The sequence below is a fragment of the Astatotilapia calliptera genome, chromosome 8, assembly GCF_964374335.1.
Source record: "Astatotilapia calliptera chromosome 8, fAstCal68.1, whole genome shotgun sequence".
NCBI lineage: Eukaryota > Metazoa > Chordata > Actinopteri > Cichliformes > Cichlidae > Astatotilapia > Astatotilapia calliptera.
In genome coordinates, this window is record NC_137429.1 from 2,650,786 (window position 1) to 2,665,398 (window position 14,613).

A 14,613-nucleotide genomic window follows, 5' to 3' on the forward strand; every position below is an offset into this window, starting at 1 on the left:
TTTTCCTCTTGCACTCTTCCCACTTCCAATCCCTTTGCCACCTCTGAAGGCCCCGATCTTCTTCTTGACAAGCTCTTTGATGTCCTTTGTTTGGCTAGCACACAACCTACAGAAGACAAAACCAAGAGACTTAATTCTCAATAGGGATGCAAGTAAAACAGAGAAAATGCTGGACAAGCAGAGTTGTCTAAAGAGTGAATATCAATTCCCTTGTAACCAAAGAAGGAAAAGACCCATGTTTCCGCCCGGTTTCGGACCGGGGACCTTTCGCGTGTGAGGCGAACGTGATAACCACTACACTACGGAAACCCCGAAAGACAGCTTGTTTGGCTTTCCAATGTGTCTCACTGAGTAATCTCGCACTCTGACAAATTTGGTGACATGTTCCTATCATGGCCTTGAAGTAAAAGGAGCCATGGAGAAGAGACAGACGCACTCTAGCAAGGAGTCTGAACTGTAGTCTCCATGTTAGGCTCACTTAAACTTTGGACATTTAGGAGTTCACTAAAGCAAGCACAGCTCAACATATGCTGCCCTAAGAACCCCAGAACCTCTGGCAGCAGAACTGTTGCCTAAAGCGCCCATTTGTTTCATTGCCTTGGGCATTGGCTGAAAATAGGCCCAAGTCCTGTGCAGGCCACCTAGAGCCAGTCATTTCCAAGAGCTTAGTCTGTGCCTCCATCTTCAGGAAATATAGCGACTGGAGATTTGTTGATTTGTGTGAAGTCTGTGGAGTTTGCAGAAATTTGGGCCATAGACAACTCTTTAGCAAGACGAGCATCCAACGGTTACAGATGTCAGAGACCTGAACCAGATTTGAGTACTTTCTCTTGTCTGTGTCCCAAACAGCAGTAGAACCCCACAAGTTCAAGCAGTGCCTGCAGTCAGACACTTTTATATCAGGACGCATAAGCAAAGACGCATGCTTCCGCCCGGTTTCGGACCGGGGACCTTTCGCGTGTTAGGCGAACGTGATAACCACTACACTACGGAAACTGAGCTTGCGTACCCCGTAGTAATTAAAGGAGCATTTCAATGCTTTCTTACATTTGTGGACTTTTATGACAGATCATGTAGGACTATTGAGAAGGAGGGAACTCCCATTTGTGTCATTCTTCAAGCACTCCCCCACTTATGGCTGTATTGACAATGCAAATTGTGATCTCAAGATTGCATCTCTTGTCATGGGAGCTGATCTTCTGGTTGACAAGCTCTTTGATGTCCTTTGTTTGGCTAGCACACAATCTACAGAAGACAAGACCAAGAAACTTATTTGTCAGTAGGGACGCACGTAAAACAGAGAAAATGCTGCACAAGCAGTGTTCTCTTGGACTAGCATCTCTTCTGATGGGAGCTCTTTCTGAGAAGACCTTTTCGACTTGTGAGCGCACAGGTGGAATTCATGTTTCTTCAAGCCCATTATAGGACTAGATTATTAGATTGACTAGGATCTGGTGTGCGATTAAGGTGTGTGTGGTCATTGCAGGTAAAAGGCAGAACAGAGAAGGAAACTGCTCACTCCCCGTCGGGGAATCGAACCCCGGTCTTCCGCGTGACAGGCGGAGATACTGTCCACTATACTAACGAGGACCTCTGAAGCACTGCAATGGTCACGTCAAGCTGCGATTCGCAGCAGGTATGACAGGTAAAATTTGGCTGGCCGTGTAGAAACCCCCATCGGTTTACCAGGAACTACACTTTTATGCCTGTTTGACACAGATCTTTTGTGTGCTTCAGGCAGGGTTCCATGGTGTAATGGTTAGCACTCTGGACTCTGAATCCAGCGATCTGAGTTCAAGTCTCAGTGGAACCTCATTTGGCTTTCTAGCACTTTGCTCCACAGGTACATTAGCATTAGCACACGCTAGCATAAGAATCTAGTCAGTTGAAGAGCAAGTTAGTGGCCCAGTCAGTTCCACTCCTCTTGTGTTGGCTGATCTCATCTGCACATGGTCTTCATGCTGCACCAAACCTCGCTCATGCTCTTCTGCTGCACTTTCCACTTCAGCTTCCTGCTGTATCGTTCATTAGCCACCTTGACTCAAGTCAACTTTTCCTCTTGCACTCTTCCCACTTCCAATCCCTTTGCCACCTCTGAAGGCCCCGATCTTCTTCTTGACAAGCTCTTTGATGTCCTTTGTTTGGCTAGCACACAACCTACAGAAGACAAAACCAAGAGACTTAATTCTCAATAGGGATGCAAGTAAAACAGAGAAAATGCTGGACAAGCAGAGTTGTCTAAAGAGTGAATATCAATTCCCTTGTAACCAAAGAAGGAAAAGACCCATGTTTCCGCCCGGTTTCGGACCGGGGACCTTTCGCGTGTGAGGCGAACGTGATAACCACTACACTACGGAAACCCCGAAAGACAGCTTGTTTGGCTTTCCAATGTGTCTCACTGAGTAATCTCGCACTCTGACAAATTTGGTGACATGTTCCTATCATGGCCTTGAAGTAAAAGGAGCCATGGAGAAGAGACAGACGCACTCTAGCAAGGAGTCTGAACTGTAGTCTCCATGTTAGGCTCACTTAAACTTTGGACATTTAGGAGTTCACTAAAGCAAGCACAGCTCAACATATGCTGCCCTAAGAACCCCAGAACCTCTGGCAGCAGAACTGTTGCCTAAAGCGCCCATTTGTTTCATTGCCTTGGGCATTGGCTGAAAATAGGCCCAAGTCCTGTGCAGGCCACCTAGAGCCAGTCATTTCCAAGAGCTTAGTCTGTGCCTCCATCTTCAGGAAATATAGCGACTGGAGATTTGTTGATTTGTGTGAAGTCTGTGGAGTTTGCAGAAATTTGGGCCATAGACAACTCTTTAGCAAGACGAGCATCCAAAGGTTACAGATGTCAGAGACCTGAACCAGATTTGAGTACTTTCTCTTGTCTGTGTCCCAAACAGCAGTAGAACCCCACAAGTTCAAGCAGTGCCTGCAGTCAGACACTTTTATATCAGGACGCATAAGCAAAGACGCATGCTTCCGCCCGGTTTCGGACCGGGGACCTTTCGCGTGTTAGGCGAACGTGATAACCACTACACTACGGAAACTGAGCTTGCGTACCCCGTAGTAATTAAAGGAGCATTTCAATGCTTTCTTACATTTGTGGACTTTTATGACAGATCATGTAGGACTATTGAGAAGGAGGGAACTCCCATTTGTGTCATTCTTCAAGCACTCCCCCACTTATGGCTGTATTGACAATGCAAATTGTGATCTCAAGATTGCATCTCTTGTCATGGGAGCTGATCTTCTGGTTGACAAGCTCTTTGATGTCCTTTGTTTGGCTAGCACACAATCTACAGAAGACAAGACCAAGAAACTTATTTGTCAGTAGGGACGCACGTAAAACAGAGAAAATGCTGCACAAGCAGTGTTCTCTTGGACTAGCATCTCTTCTGATGGGAGCTCTTTCTGAGAAGACCTTTTCGACTTGTGAGCGCACAGGTGGAATTCATGTTTCTTCAAGCCCATTATAGGACTAGATTATTAGATTGACTAGGATCTGGTGTGCGATTAAGGTGTGTGTGGTCATTGCAGGTAAAAGGCAGAACAGAGAAGGAAACTGCTCACTCCCCGTCGGGGAATCGAACCCCGGTCTTCCGCGTGACAGGCGGAGATACTGTCCACTATACTAACGAGGACCTCTGAAGCACTGCAATGGTCACGTCAAGCTGCGATTCGCAGCAGGTATGACAGGTAAAATTTGGCTGGCCGTGTAGAAATCCCCATCGGTTTACCAGGAACTACACTTTTATGCCTGTTTGACACAGATCTTTTGTGTGCTTCAGGCAGGGTTCCATGGTGTAATGGTTAGCACTCTGGACTCTGAATCCAGCGATCTGAGTTCAAGTCTCAGTGGAACCTCATTTGGCTTTCTAGCACTTTGCTCCACAGGTACATTAGCATTAGCACACGCTAGCATAAGAATCTAGTCAGTTGAAGAGCAAGTTAGTGGCCCAGTCAGTTCCACTCCTCTTGTGTTGGCTGATCTCATCTGCACATGGTCTTCATGCTGCACCAAACCTCGCTCATGCTCTTCTGCTGCACTTTCCACTTCAGCTTCCTGCTGTATCGTTCATTAGCCACCTTGACTCAAGTCAACTTTTCCTCTTGCACTCTTCCCACTTCCAATCCCTTTGCCACCTCTGAAGGCCCCGATCTTCTTCTTGACAAGCTCTTTGATGTCCTTTGTTTGGCTAGCACACAACCTACAGAAGACAAAACCAAGAGACTTAATTCTCAATAGGGATGCAAGTAAAACAGAGAAAATGCAGGACAAGCAGAGTTATCTAAAGAGTGAATATCAATTCCCTTGTAACCAAAGAAGGAAAAGACCCATGTTTCCGCCCGGTTTCGGACCGGGGACCTTTCGCGTGTGAGGCGAACGTGATAACCACTACACTACGGAAACCCCGAAAGACAGCTTGTTTGGCTTTCCAATGTGTCTCACTGAGTAATCTCGCACTCTGACAAATTTGGTGACATGTTCCTATCATGGCCTTGAAGTAAAAGGAGCCATGGAGAAGAGACAGACGCACTCTAGCAAGGAGTCTGAACTGTAGTCTCCATGTTAGGCTCACTTAAACTTTGGACATTTAGGAGTTCACTAAAGCAAGCACAGCTCAACATATGCTGCCCTAAGAACCCCAGAACCTCTGGCAGCAGAACTGTTGCCTAAAGCGCCAATTTGTTTCATTGCCTTGGGCATTGGCTGAAAATAGGCCCAAGTCCTGTGCAGGCCACCTAGAGCCAGTCATTTCCAAGAGCTTAGTCTGTGCCTCCATCTTCAGGAAATATAGCGACTGGAGATTTGTTGATTTGTGTGAAGTCTGTGGAGTTTGCAGAAATTTGGGCCATAGACAACTCTTTAGCAAGACGAGCATCCAAAGGTTACAGATGTCAGAGACCTGAACCAGATTTGAGTACTTTCTCTTGTCTGTGTCCCAAACAGCAGTAGAACCCCACAAGTTCAAGCAGTGCCTGCAGTCAGACACTTTTATATCAGGACGCATAAGCAAAGACGCATGCTTCCGCCCGGTTTCGGACCGGGGACCTTTCGCGTGTTAGGCGAACGTGATAACCACTACACTACGGAAACTGAGCTTGCGTACCCCGTAGTAATTAAAGGAGCATTTCAATGCTTTCTTACATTTGTGGACTTTTATGACAGATCATGTAGGACTATTGAGAAGGAGGGAACTCCCATTTGTGTCATTCTTCAAGCACTCCCCCACTTATGGCTGTATTGACAATGCAAATTGTGATCTCAAGATTGCATCTCTTGTCATGGGAGCTGATCTTCTGGTTGACAAGCTCTTTGATGTCCTTTGTTTGGCTAGCACACAATCTACAGAAGACAAGACCAAGAAACTTATTTGTCAGTAGGGACGCACGTAAAACAGAGAAAATGCTGCACAAGCAGTGTTCTCTTGGACTAGCATCTCTTCTGATGGGAGCTCTTTCTGAGAAGACCTTTTCGACTTGTGAGCGCACAGGTGGAATTCATGTTTCTTCAAGCCCATTATAGGACTAGATTATTAGATTGACTAGGATCTGGTGTGCGATTAAGGTGTGTGTGGTCATTGCAGGTAAAAGGCAGAACAGAGAAGGAAACTGCTCACTCCCCGTCGGGGAATCGAACCCCGGTCTTCCGCGTGACAGGCGGAGATACTGTCCACTATACTAACGAGGACCTCTGAAGCACTGCAATGGTCACGTCAAGCTGCGATTCGCAGCAGGTATGACAGGTAAAATTTGGCTGGCCGTGTAGAAATCCCCATCGGTTTACCAGGAACTACACTTTTATGCCTGTTTGACACAGATCTTTTGTGTGCTTCAGGCAGGGTTCCATGGTGTAATGGTTAGCACTCTGGACTCTGAATCCAGCGATCTGAGTTCAAGTCTCAGTGGAACCTCATTTGGCTTTCTAGCACTTTGCTCCACAGGTACATTAGCATTAGCACACGCTAGCATAAGAATCTAGTCAGTTGAAGAGCAAGTTAGTGGCCCAGTCAGTTCCACTCCTCTTGTGTTGGCTGATCTCATCTGCACATGGTCTTCATGCTGCACCAAACCTCGCTCATGCTCTTCTGCTGCACTTTCCACTTCAGCTTCCTGCTGTATCGTTCATTAGCCACCTTGACTCAAGTCAACTTTTCCTCTTGCACTCTTCCCACTTCCAATCCCTTTGCCACCTCTGAAGGCCCCGATCTTCTTCTTGACAAGCTCTTTGATGTCCTTTGTTTGGCTAGCACACAACCTACAGAAGACAAAACCAAGAGACTTAATTCTCAATAGGGATGCAAGTAAAACAGAGAAAATGCAGGACAAGCAGAGTTATCTAAAGAGTGAATATCAATTCCCTTGTAACCAAAGAAGGAAAAGACCCATGTTTCCGCCCGGTTTCGGACCGGGGACCTTTCGCGTGTGAGGCGAACGTGATAACCACTACACTACGGAAACCCCGAAAGACAGCTTGTTTGGCTTTCCAATGTGTCTCACTGAGTAATCTCGCACTCTGACAAATTTGGTGACATGTTCCTATCATGGCCTTGAAGTAAAAGGAGCCATGGAGAAGAGACAGACGCACTCTAGCAAGGAGTCTGAACTGTAGTCTCCATGTTAGGCTCACTTAAACTTTGGACATTTAGGAGTTCACTAAAGCAAGCACAGCTCAACATATGCTGCCCTAAGAACCCCAGAACCTCTGGCAGCAGAACTGTTGCCTAAAGCGCCCATTTGTTTCATTGCCTTGGGCATTGGCTGAAAATAGGCCCAAGTCCTGTGCAGGCCACCTAGAGCCAGTCATTTCCAAGAGCTTAGTCTGTGCCTCCATCTTCAGGAAATATAGCGACTGGAGATTTGTTGATTTGTGTGAAGTCTGTGGAGTTTGCAGAAATTTGGGCCATAGACAACTCTTTAGCAAGACGAGCATCCAAAGGTTACAGATGTCAGAGACCTGAACCAGATTTGAGTACTTTCTCTTGTCTGTGTCCCAAACAGCAGTAGAACCCCACAAGTTCAAGCAGTGCCTGCAGTCAGACACTTTTATATCAGGACGCATAAGCAAAGACGCATGCTTCCGCCCGGTTTCGGACCGGGGACCTTTCGCGTGTTAGGCGAACGTGATAACCACTACACTACGGAAACTGAGCTTGCATACCCTGTAGTAATTAAAGGAGCATTTCAATGCTTTCTTACATTTGTGGACTTTTATGACAGATCATGTAGGACTATTGAGAAGGAGGGAACTCCCATTTGTGTCATTCTTCAAGCACTCCCCCACTTATGGCTGTATTGACAATGCAAATTGTGATCTCAAGATTGCATCTCTTGTCATGGGAGCTGATCTTCTGGTTGACAAGCTCTTTGATGTCCTTTGTTTGGCTAGCACACAATCTACAGAAGACAAGACCAAGAAACTTATTTGTCAGTAGGGACGCACGTAAAACAGAGAAAATGCTGCACAAGCAGTGTTCTCTTGGACTAGCATCTCTTCTGATGGGAGCTCTTTCTGAGAAGACCTTTTCGACTTGTGAGCGCACAGGTGGAATTCATGTTTCTTCAAGCCCATTATAGGACTAGATTATTAGATTGACTAGGATCTGGTGTGCGATTAAGGTGTGTGTGGTCATTGCAGGTAAAAGGCAGAACAGAGAAGGAAACTGCTCACTCCCCGTCGGGGAATCGAACCCCGGTCTTCCGCGTGACAGGCGGAGATACTGTCCACTATACTAACGAGGACCTCTGAAGCACTGCAATGGTCACGTCAAGCTGCGATTCGCAGCAGGTATGACAGGTAAAATTTGGCTGGCCGTGTAGAAATCCCCATCGGTTTACCAGGAACTACACTTTTATGCCTGTTTGACACAGATCTTTTGTGTGCTTCAGGCAGGGTTCCATGGTGTAATGGTTAGCACTCTGGACCCTGAATCCAGCGATCTGAGTTCAAGTCTCAGTGGAACCTCATTTGGCTTTCTAGCACTTTGCTCCACAGGTACATTAGCATTAGCACACCCTAGCATAAGAATCTAGTCAGTTGAAGAGCAAGTTAGTGGCCCAGTCAGTTCCACTCCTCTTGTGTTGGCTGATCTCATCTGCACATGGTCTTCATGCTGCACCAAACCTCGCTCATGCTCTTCTGCTGCACTTTCCACTTCAGCTTCCTGCTGTATCGTTCATTAGCCACCTTGACTCAAGTCAACTTTTCCTCTTGCACTCTTCCCACTTCCAATCCCTTTGCCACCTCTGAAGGCCCCGATCTTCTTCTTGACAAGCTCTTTGATGTCCTTTGTTTGGCTAGCACACAACCTACAGAAGACAAAACCAAGAGACTTAATTCTCAATAGGGATGCAAGTAAAACAGAGAAAATGCTGGACAAGCAGAGTTGTCTAAAGAGTGAATATCAATTCCCTTGTAACCAAAGAAGGAAAAGACCCATGTTTCCGCCCGGTTTCGGACCGGGGACCTTTCGCGTGTGAGGCGAACGTGATAACCACTACACTACGGAAACCCCGAAAGACAGCTTGTTTGGCTTTCCAATGTGTCTCACTGAGTAATCTCGCACTCTGACAAATTTGGTGACATGTTCCTATCATGGCCTTGAAGTAAAAGGAGCCATGGAGAAGAGACAGACGCACTCTAGCAAGGAGTCTGAACTGTAGTCTCCATGTTAGGCTCACTTAAACTTTGGACATTTAGGAGTTCACTAAAGCAAGCACAGCTCAACATATGCTGCCCTAAGAACCCCAGAACCTCTGGCAGCAGAACTGTTGCCTAAAGCGCCCATTTGTTTCATTGCCTTGGGCATTGGCTGAAAATAGGCCCAAGTCCTGTGCAGGCCACCTAGAGCCAGTCATTTCCAAGAGCTTAGTCTGTGCCTCCATCTTCAGGAAATATAGCGACTGGAGATTTGTTGATTTGTGTGAAGTCTGTGGAGTTTGCAGAAATTTGGGCCATAGACAACTCTTTAGCAAGACGAGCATCCAAAGGTTACAGATGTCAGAGACCTGAACCAGATTTGAGTACTTTCTCTTGTCTGTGTCCCAAACAGCAGTAGAACCCCACAAGTTCAAGCAGTGCCTGCAGTCAGACACTTTTATATCAGGACGCATAAGCAAAGACGCATGCTTCCGCCCGGTTTCGGACCGGGGACCTTTCGCGTGTTAGGCGAACGTGATAACCACTACACTACGGAAACTGAGCTTGCGTACCCCGTAGTAATTAAAGGAGCATTTCAATGCTTTCTTACATTTGTGGACTTTTATGACAGATCATGTAGGACTATTGAGAAGGAGGGAACTCCCATTTGTGTCATTCTTCAAGCACTCCCCCACTTATGGCTGTATTGACAATGCAAATTGTGATCTCAAGATTGCATCTCTTGTCATGGGAGCTGATCTTCTGGTTGACAAGCTCTTTGATGTCCTTTGTTTGGCTAGCACACAATCTACAGAAGACAAGACCAAGAAACTTATTTGTCAGTAGGGACGCACGTAAAACAGAGAAAATGCTGCACAAGCAGTGTTCTCTTGGACTAGCATCTCTTCTGATGGGAGCTCTTTCTGAGAAGACCTTTTCGACTTGTGAGCGCACAGGTGGAATTCATGTTTCTTCAAGCCCATTATAGGACTAGATTATTAGATTGACTAGGATCTGGTGTGCGATTAAGGTGTGTGTGGTCATTGCAGGTAAAAGGCAGAACAGAGAAGGAAACTGCTCACTCCCCGTCGGGGAATCGAACCCCGGTCTTCCGCGTGACAGGCGGAGATACTGTCCACTATACTAACGAGGACCTCTGAAGCACTGCAATGGTCACGTCAAGCTGCGATTCGCAGCAGGTATGACAGGTAAAATTTGGCTGGCCGTGTAGAAATCCCCATCGGTTTACCAGGAACTACACTTTTATGCCTGTTTGACACAGATCTTTTGTGTGCTTCAGGCAGGGTTCCATGGTGTAATGGTTAGCACTCTGGACTCTGAATCCAGCGATCTGAGTTCAAGTCTCAGTGGAACCTCATTTGGCTTTCTAGCACTTTGCTCCACAGGTACATTAGCATTAGCACACGCTAGCATAAGAATCTAGTCAGTTGAAGAGCAAGTTAGTGGCCCAGTCAGTTCCACTCCTCTTGTGTTGGCTGATCTCATCTGCACATGGTCTTCATGCTGCACCAAACCTCGCTCATGCTCTTCTGCTGCACTTTCCACTTCAGCTTCCTGCTGTATCGTTCATTAGCCACCTTGACTCAAGTCAACTTTTCCTCTTGCACTCTTCCCACTTCCAATCCCTTTGCCACCTCTGAAGGCCCCGATCTTCTTCTTGACAAGCTCTTTGATGTCCTTTGTTTGGCTAGCACACAACCTACAGAAGACAAAACCAAGAGACTTAATTCTCAATAGGGATGCAAGTAAAACAGAGAAAATGCTGGACAAGCAGAGTTGTCTAAAGAGTGAATATCAATTCCCTTGTAACCAAAGAAGGAAAAGACCCATGTTTCCGCCCGGTTTCGGACCGGGGACCTTTCGCGTGTGAGGTGAACGTGATAACCACTACACTACGGAAACCCCGAAAGACAGCTTGTTTGGCTTTCCAATGTGTCTCACTGAGTAATCTCGCACTCTGACAAATTTGGTGACATGTTCCTATCATGGCCTTGAAGTAAAAGGAGCCATGGAGAAGAGACAGACGCACTCTAGCAAGGAGTCTGAACTGTAGTCTCCATGTTAGGCTCACTTAAACTTTGGACATTTAGGAGTTCACTAAAGCAAGCACAGCTCAACATATGCTGCCCTAAGAACCCCAGAACCTCTGGCAGCAGAACTGTTGCCTAAAGCGCCCATTTGTTTCATTGCCTTGGGCATTGGCTGAAAATAGGCCCAAGTCCTGTGCAGGCCACCTAGAGCCAGTCATTTCCAAGAGCTTAGTCTGTGCCTCCATCTTCAGGAAATATAGCGACTGGAGATTTGTTGATTTGTGTGAAGTCTGTGGAGTTTGCAGAAATTTGGGCCATAGACAACTCTTTAGCAAGACGAGCATCCAAAGGTTACAGATGTCAGAGACCTGAACCAGATTTGAGTACTTTCTCTTGTCTGTGTCCCAAACAGCAGTAGAACCCCACAAGTTCAAGCAGTGCCTGCAGTCAGACACTTTTATATCAGGACGCATAAGCAAAGACGCATGCTTCCGCCCGGTTTCGGACCGGGGACCTTTCGCGTGTTAGGCGAACGTGATAACCACTACACTACGGAAACTGAGCTTGCATACCCTGTAGTAATTAAAGGAGCATTTCAATGCTTTCTTACATTTGTGGACTTTTATGACAGATCATGTTGGACTATTGAGAAGGAGGGAACTCCCATTTGTGTCATTCTTCAAGCACTCCCCCACTTATGGCTGTATTGACAATGCAAATTGTGATCTCAAGATTGCATCTCTTGTCATGGGAGCTGATCTTCTGGTTGACAAGCTCTTTGATGTCCTTTGTTTGGCTAGCACACAATCTACAGAAGACAAGACCAAGAAACTTATTTGTCAGTAGGGACGCACGTAAAACAGAGAAAATGCTGCACAAGCAGTGTTCTCTTGGACTAGCATCTCTTCTGATGGGAGCTCTTTCTGAGAAGACCTTTTCGACTTGTGAGCGCACAGGTGGAATTCATGTTTCTTCAAGCCCATTATAGGACTAGATTATTAGATTGACTAGGATCTGGTGTGCGATTAAGGTGTGTGTGGTCATTGCAGGTAAAAGGCAGAACAGAGAAGGAAACTGCTCACTCCCCGTCGGGGAATCGAACCCCGGTCTTCCGCGTGACAGGCGGAGATACTGTCCACTATACTAACGAGGACCTCTGAAGCACTGCAATGGTCACGTCAAGCTGCGATTCGCAGCAGGTATGACAGGTAAAATTTGGCTGGCCGTGTAGAAATCCCCATCGGTTTACCAGGAACTACACTTTTATGCCTGTTTGACACAGATCTTTTGTGTGCGTCAGGCAGGGTTCCATGGTGTAATGGTTAGCACTCTGGACTCTGAATCCAGCGATCTGAGTTCAAGTCTCAGTGGAACCTCATTTGGCTTTCTAGCAATTTGCTCCACAGGTACATTAGCATTAGCACACGCTAGCATAAGAATCTAGTCAGTTGAAGAGCAAGTTAGTGGCTCAGTCAGTTCCACTCCTCTTGTGTTGGCTGATCTCATCTGCACATGGTCTTCATTCTGCACCAAACCTCGCTCATGCTCTTCTGCTGCACTTTCCACTTCAGCTTCCTGCTGTATCGTTCATTAGCCACCTTGACTCAAGTCAACTTTTCCTCTTGCACTCTTCCCACTTCCAATCCCTTTGCCACCTCTGAAGGCCCCGATCTTCTTCTTGACAAGCTCTTTGATGTCCTTTGTTTGGCTAGCACACAACCTACAGAAGACAAAACCAAGAGACTTAATTCTCAATAGGGATGCAAGTAAAACAGAGAAAATGCTGGACAAGCAGAGTTGTCTAAAGAGTGAATATCAATTCCCTTGTAACCAAAGAAGGAAAAGACCCATGTTTCCGCCCGGTTTCGGACCGGGGACCTTTCGCGTGTGAGGCGAACGTGATAACCACTACACTACGGAAACCCCGAAAGACAGCTTGTTTGGCTTTCCAATGTGTCTCACTGAGTAATCTCGCACTCTGACAAATTTGGTGACATGTTCCTATCATGGCCTTGAAGTAAAAGGAGCCATGGAGAAGAGACAGACGCACTCTAGCAAGGAGTCTGAACTGTAGTCTCCATGTTAGGCTCACTTAAACTTTGGACATTTAGGAGTTCACTAAAGCAAGCACAGCTCAACATATGCTGCCCTAAGAACCCCAGAACCTCTGGCAGCAGAACTGTTGCCTAAAGCGCCCATTTGTTTCATTGCCTTGGGCATTGGCTGAAAATAGGCCCAAGTCCTGTGCAGGCCACCTAGAGCCAGTCATTTCCAAGAGCTTAGTCTGTGCCTCCATCTTCAGGGAATATAGCGACTGGAGATTTGTTGATTTGTGTGAAGTCTGTGGAGTTTGCAGAAATTTGGGCCATAGACAACTCTTTAGCAAGACGAGCATCCAAAGGTTACAGATGTCAGAGACCTGAACCAGATTTGAGTACTTTCTCTCGTCTGTGTCCCAAACAGCAGTAGAACCCCACAAGTTCAAGCAGTGCCTGCAGTCAGACACTTTTATATCAGGACGCATAAGCAAAGACGCATGCTTCCGCCCGGTTTCGGACCGGGGACCTTTCGCGTGTTAGGCGAACGTGATAACCACTACACTACGGAAACTGAGCTTGCGTACCCCGTAGTAATTAAAGGAGCATTTCAATGCTTTCTTACATTTGTGGACTTTTATGACAGATCATGTAGGACTATTGAGAAGGAGGGAACTCCCATTTGTGTCATTCTTCAAGCACTCCCCCACTTATGGCTGTATTGACAATGCAAATTGTGATCTCAAGATTGCATCTCTTGTCATGGGAGCTGATCTTCTGGTTGACAAGCTCTTTGATGTCCTTTGTTTGGCTAGCACACAATCTACAGAAGACAAGACCAAGAAACTTATTTGTCAGTAGGGACGCACGTAAAACAGAGAAAATGCTGCACAAGCAGTGTTCTCTTGGACTAGCATCTCTTCTGATGGGAGCTCTTTCTGAGAAGACCTTTTCGACTTGTGAGCGCACAGGTGGAATTCATGTTTCTTCAAGCCCATTATAGGACTAGATTATTAGATTGACTAGGATCTGGTGTGCGATTAAGGTGTGTGTGGTCATTGCAGGTAAAAGGCAGAACAGAGAAGGAAACTGCTCACTCCCCGTCGGGGAATCGAACCCCGGTCTTCCGCGTGACAGGTGGAGATACTGTCCACTATACTAACGAGGACCTCTGAAGCACTGCAATGGTCACGTCAAGCTGCGATTCGCAGCAGGTATGACAGGTAAAATTTGGCTGGCCGTGTAGAAATCCCCATCGGTTTACCAGGAACTACACTTTTATGCCTGTTTGACACAGATCTTTTGTGTGCTTCAGGCAGGGTTCCATGGTGTAATGGTTAGCACTCTGGACTCTGAATCCAGCGATCTGAGTTCAAGTCTCAGTGGAACCTCATTTGGCTTTCTAGCACTTTGCTCCACAGGTACATTAGCATTAGCACACGCTAGCATAAGAATCTAGTCAGTTGAAGAGCAAGTTAGTGGCCCAGTCAGTTCCACTCCTCTTGTGTTGGCTGATCTCATCTGCACATGGTCTTCATGCTGCACCAAACCTCGCTCATGCTCTTCTGCTGCACTTTCCACTTCAGCTTCCTGCTGTATCGTTCATTAGCCACCTTGACTCAAGTCAACTTTTCCTCTTGCACTCTTCCCACTTCCAATCCCTTTGCCACCTCTGAAGGCCCCGATCTTCTTCTTGACAAGCTCTTTGATGTCCTTTGTTTGGCTAGCACACAACCTACAGAAGACAAAACCAAGAGACTTAATTCTCAATAGGGATGCAAGTAAAACAGAGAAAATGCTGGACAAGCAGAGTTGTCTAAAGAGTGAATATCAATTCCCTTGTGTTAAGATTCAAGAATTGAGAAAGGGTACAAGAGGTGATCGA

The 14,613-nt window shown here is 46.4% G+C and overlaps 28 non-coding genes across 28 annotated transcripts; 7 read left to right on the forward strand and 21 right to left on the reverse strand.

Annotated features, from left to right (window-relative positions):
* Positions 1 to 236: 236 nt before the first annotated feature.
* Positions 237 to 309, reverse strand: trnav-cac (transfer RNA valine (anticodon CAC)). Its single transcript has one exon. It is a non-coding gene; the product is annotated as a tRNA-Val (tRNA).
* Positions 310 to 923: 614 nt separating this feature from the next.
* Positions 924 to 996, reverse strand: trnav-aac (transfer RNA valine (anticodon AAC)). Its single transcript has one exon. It is a non-coding gene; the product is annotated as a tRNA-Val (tRNA).
* A 522-nt stretch (positions 997 to 1,518) lies between these two features.
* Positions 1,519 to 1,590, reverse strand: trnad-guc (transfer RNA aspartic acid (anticodon GUC)). The gene has a single exon. It is a non-coding gene; the product is annotated as a tRNA-Asp (tRNA).
* Positions 1,591 to 1,741: 151 nt separating this feature from the next.
* trnaq-cug (transfer RNA glutamine (anticodon CUG)) lies at positions 1,742 to 1,813 on the forward strand. The gene has a single exon. It is a non-coding gene; the product is annotated as a tRNA-Gln (tRNA).
* Positions 1,814 to 2,287: 474 nt separating this feature from the next.
* trnav-cac (transfer RNA valine (anticodon CAC)) lies at positions 2,288 to 2,360 on the reverse strand. The gene has a single exon. It is a non-coding gene; the product is annotated as a tRNA-Val (tRNA).
* A 614-nt stretch (positions 2,361 to 2,974) lies between these two features.
* Positions 2,975 to 3,047, reverse strand: trnav-aac (transfer RNA valine (anticodon AAC)). The gene has a single exon. It is a non-coding gene; the product is annotated as a tRNA-Val (tRNA).
* Positions 3,048 to 3,569: 522 nt separating this feature from the next.
* trnad-guc (transfer RNA aspartic acid (anticodon GUC)) lies at positions 3,570 to 3,641 on the reverse strand. The gene has a single exon. It is a non-coding gene; the product is annotated as a tRNA-Asp (tRNA).
* A 151-nt stretch (positions 3,642 to 3,792) lies between these two features.
* On the forward strand, positions 3,793 to 3,864 carry trnaq-cug (transfer RNA glutamine (anticodon CUG)). The gene has a single exon. It is a non-coding gene; the product is annotated as a tRNA-Gln (tRNA).
* A 474-nt stretch (positions 3,865 to 4,338) lies between these two features.
* On the reverse strand, positions 4,339 to 4,411 carry trnav-cac (transfer RNA valine (anticodon CAC)). The gene has a single exon. It is a non-coding gene; the product is annotated as a tRNA-Val (tRNA).
* Positions 4,412 to 5,025: 614 nt separating this feature from the next.
* Positions 5,026 to 5,098, reverse strand: trnav-aac (transfer RNA valine (anticodon AAC)). Its single transcript has one exon. It is a non-coding gene; the product is annotated as a tRNA-Val (tRNA).
* Positions 5,099 to 5,620: 522 nt separating this feature from the next.
* Positions 5,621 to 5,692, reverse strand: trnad-guc (transfer RNA aspartic acid (anticodon GUC)). Its single transcript has one exon. It is a non-coding gene; the product is annotated as a tRNA-Asp (tRNA).
* A 151-nt stretch (positions 5,693 to 5,843) lies between these two features.
* On the forward strand, positions 5,844 to 5,915 carry trnaq-cug (transfer RNA glutamine (anticodon CUG)). The gene has a single exon. It is a non-coding gene; the product is annotated as a tRNA-Gln (tRNA).
* A 474-nt stretch (positions 5,916 to 6,389) lies between these two features.
* trnav-cac (transfer RNA valine (anticodon CAC)) lies at positions 6,390 to 6,462 on the reverse strand. The gene has a single exon. It is a non-coding gene; the product is annotated as a tRNA-Val (tRNA).
* Positions 6,463 to 7,076: 614 nt separating this feature from the next.
* Positions 7,077 to 7,149, reverse strand: trnav-aac (transfer RNA valine (anticodon AAC)). Its single transcript has one exon. It is a non-coding gene; the product is annotated as a tRNA-Val (tRNA).
* Positions 7,150 to 7,671: 522 nt separating this feature from the next.
* On the reverse strand, positions 7,672 to 7,743 carry trnad-guc (transfer RNA aspartic acid (anticodon GUC)). Its single transcript has one exon. It is a non-coding gene; the product is annotated as a tRNA-Asp (tRNA).
* Positions 7,744 to 7,894: 151 nt separating this feature from the next.
* On the forward strand, positions 7,895 to 7,966 carry trnaq-cug (transfer RNA glutamine (anticodon CUG)). Its single transcript has one exon. It is a non-coding gene; the product is annotated as a tRNA-Gln (tRNA).
* A 474-nt stretch (positions 7,967 to 8,440) lies between these two features.
* trnav-cac (transfer RNA valine (anticodon CAC)) lies at positions 8,441 to 8,513 on the reverse strand. The gene has a single exon. It is a non-coding gene; the product is annotated as a tRNA-Val (tRNA).
* Positions 8,514 to 9,127: 614 nt separating this feature from the next.
* On the reverse strand, positions 9,128 to 9,200 carry trnav-aac (transfer RNA valine (anticodon AAC)). The gene has a single exon. It is a non-coding gene; the product is annotated as a tRNA-Val (tRNA).
* A 522-nt stretch (positions 9,201 to 9,722) lies between these two features.
* trnad-guc (transfer RNA aspartic acid (anticodon GUC)) lies at positions 9,723 to 9,794 on the reverse strand. The gene has a single exon. It is a non-coding gene; the product is annotated as a tRNA-Asp (tRNA).
* A 151-nt stretch (positions 9,795 to 9,945) lies between these two features.
* On the forward strand, positions 9,946 to 10,017 carry trnaq-cug (transfer RNA glutamine (anticodon CUG)). Its single transcript has one exon. It is a non-coding gene; the product is annotated as a tRNA-Gln (tRNA).
* A 474-nt stretch (positions 10,018 to 10,491) lies between these two features.
* Positions 10,492 to 10,564, reverse strand: trnav-cac (transfer RNA valine (anticodon CAC)). The gene has a single exon. It is a non-coding gene; the product is annotated as a tRNA-Val (tRNA).
* A 614-nt stretch (positions 10,565 to 11,178) lies between these two features.
* trnav-aac (transfer RNA valine (anticodon AAC)) lies at positions 11,179 to 11,251 on the reverse strand. Its single transcript has one exon. It is a non-coding gene; the product is annotated as a tRNA-Val (tRNA).
* A 522-nt stretch (positions 11,252 to 11,773) lies between these two features.
* trnad-guc (transfer RNA aspartic acid (anticodon GUC)) lies at positions 11,774 to 11,845 on the reverse strand. Its single transcript has one exon. It is a non-coding gene; the product is annotated as a tRNA-Asp (tRNA).
* Positions 11,846 to 11,996: 151 nt separating this feature from the next.
* Positions 11,997 to 12,068, forward strand: trnaq-cug (transfer RNA glutamine (anticodon CUG)). The gene has a single exon. It is a non-coding gene; the product is annotated as a tRNA-Gln (tRNA).
* Positions 12,069 to 12,542: 474 nt separating this feature from the next.
* Positions 12,543 to 12,615, reverse strand: trnav-cac (transfer RNA valine (anticodon CAC)). The gene has a single exon. It is a non-coding gene; the product is annotated as a tRNA-Val (tRNA).
* A 614-nt stretch (positions 12,616 to 13,229) lies between these two features.
* trnav-aac (transfer RNA valine (anticodon AAC)) lies at positions 13,230 to 13,302 on the reverse strand. Its single transcript has one exon. It is a non-coding gene; the product is annotated as a tRNA-Val (tRNA).
* Positions 13,303 to 13,824: 522 nt separating this feature from the next.
* Positions 13,825 to 13,896, reverse strand: trnad-guc (transfer RNA aspartic acid (anticodon GUC)). The gene has a single exon. It is a non-coding gene; the product is annotated as a tRNA-Asp (tRNA).
* A 151-nt stretch (positions 13,897 to 14,047) lies between these two features.
* Positions 14,048 to 14,119, forward strand: trnaq-cug (transfer RNA glutamine (anticodon CUG)). The gene has a single exon. It is a non-coding gene; the product is annotated as a tRNA-Gln (tRNA).
* The last annotated feature ends 494 nt before the right edge of the window (positions 14,120 to 14,613 follow it).